We start from the raw sequence: 2,429 nt of genomic DNA on the forward strand, positions 1-2,429 counted from the left end.
CCCGCGCTAGGCAGCCTGGAATTTGTAGTCCGGCCGAGTGACTTGCGGGGCATGCCGGGAGCTGAAGTCCGGCGAGGGCTGGGAGGGGGAGTGGGGGGAGACACCCGCTCAGCCTCTTGCTGTTTTACTAGCGGTTCATTAAACAGCTAGCAGAAGGCCTCGGGTCCAGAGCCAAACCGTTCAAAATCGTGGCTCTTTGCCCTAGCCGGTTTTGCTCAGTGGATAGAGCACTAGCCTGCAAACTAAGGAGTCCCGGGTTCGATTCCGGTCAAGGGCACATTCCTGGGTTGCGGGCTGGAACCCCAGTGAGGGGCGTGCAAGATGCAGTCAATCAATGATTCTCTCTCATCATTGATGTTTCTCTCTTTCCCTCTTCCTTCCTCTATGAAATCAATAAAAAAGTATTTTTTTAAAAAAATCGCAGCTCCACCACTGAGGTGTGACACTGGGTTTCTTTACAGTGCCTCAGTTTCCCCACTCGTATCACCTACCAATCTCTTTGAAGTCTTATTGAAAGTAAAAATGGTGAAAAACCCTTAAAAGCATGCTCAGTGATCTCACTCATACCTGATTTAAAAAAGACACACACACACACTAAAAACATAAAAACAAACCACAAGCTCATAGATACAGAAAACAGATGGGGGCAGGCACGAAATGGATGACAGGGGTCTAAAGCTACAAACTTCCAGTTTTAAGATAAATAAGTAACTGGGGATGTGATGTACAGCATGGCTATAGTTAACAATACTCTGTATTTGAAAGTTGCTAAGAGAGACCTTTAAAGTTCTCATCACAAGAAAAACATGGCAACTATGTATGGATGTTAACTAGAGTTATGGTGGTGATCATTTCCCAATATATACAAATATTGAGTCATTCGGTTGTACACCTGAAACTGTTATTATGTTTAATTAAGAAAAAACATGTTCAGCCCTACCTGGTTTGGCTCAGTGGATGAAGTGTCAGCCTGTGGACTGAGGGGTCCTGGGTTCGATTCCGGTCAAGGGCACATGCCCAGGATTGCGGGCTCGGCCCCCGGTGGGGGGCGTGCAGGGGGCAGCCATCCATGGTTCACTCTCATCATTGATGTTTCTATCTCTCTTTCCCCTCTCCCTTCCTCTCTGAAATCAATAAAAATCTTTAAAAAAGAAAAAACATGTTCAGTGAAAGAAACTAGATCCAAAGGCCGAATACTATATGATTGCACTTATATAAACAGTCCAGAGAGGCAAATTGATAAAGTAGGGTCTGGGCACTGTGGAATTTGGCCCCACCCCTCGCTGTGGTGGAGGGCCATTCTGTTCCTTCGAGGATGTGGAGCAACATCTTGCTCCCCCTCTCCCCCCACTACCTGATGTCACTAGCAGCACCACCACCTCCAGTCGGGGCAACCAAAAATGTCTCCAGACATTGCCCCATGTCACCTGGGGGGCAAATTGCCCCCCAGTGAAAGAAGTACTTCCTGCCCAGCTGGCATGGCTCAGTGGTTGAGCATCGACTTATCAACCAGGAGGTCACGGTTTGATTCCCAGTCAGGGCACATGCCCGGGTTGCGGGCTCGATCCCCAGTGTGGGGTGTGCAGGAGGCAGCTGATCGATGAGTCTCTCTCATCATTGATATTTCTATCTCTCTCCCTCTCCTTTCCTCTCTGAAATCAATTAAAAAAATATATTTTTTAAAAAGTACTTCCCTTTTGTTGCTCTGGAACTTGCCAGGTGTTCCTTCTGCCAGAACCCCTCCTTCCCACACATGCACCTGGGGCATTGGTCCAGCCTTCCTCAGGGACCCCGGCCAACCCACCAGGGAAGAGTACGCACCTGTCTTGAACACCTGAAAGAGGGCCCAGCCTTAGAACCCAGACAGGCACGAGTGAATCCCTGGCTAGACTGTGACTGTGCTGCTTTCTGAAAAGTTACCTTGTGTCTGTGGGCCCACTGTTTTTTTCTCCTACCGGTAGAAATATAAAATAGTTATGACAGTTGGGATTTAAATAAAAATATGAATAAGTGAGTGACACTACAGGAGGCAGGGTCAAGGGGAGAGTATGATTGAGGTTTGGGGTGGCATGGAGTCACCTTTCCTACCCGCCCCCCAGACTGAGCTGCAAACCACTCCCCATTGAAGTCCCGGGGCCACCTCAGGACCTGATGCCCACTCACCTGCCACTCAGGGCTCTGCGGGTCCCACCGCTGCCCGTGGCGCTGGCCCCGCCTGGCACTTGCCATGCCCATGCTGGCTGCGCGGGCTGGCCTGGCCTGTCTGCCCTCTGTCCCAGGGAGTCTGGCCCCTACTCCCGGTCCCGATCTCTCAGCGCCCCACTTGGCGAGACCCCCACGCCCCCACCCGGGAGCTGGACTCCAAGTCCCAGAAAGCCCCGCGCTTCCCGTGGGTGGGGCCCAAGCTCCCGCTCCTGTGCACAGTTTGG

Source organism: Myotis myotis, unplaced genomic scaffold, assembly GCF_014108235.1.
Source record: "Myotis myotis isolate mMyoMyo1 unplaced genomic scaffold, mMyoMyo1.p scaffold_m19_p_6, whole genome shotgun sequence".
Lineage (NCBI taxonomy): Eukaryota > Metazoa > Chordata > Mammalia > Chiroptera > Vespertilionidae > Myotis > Myotis myotis.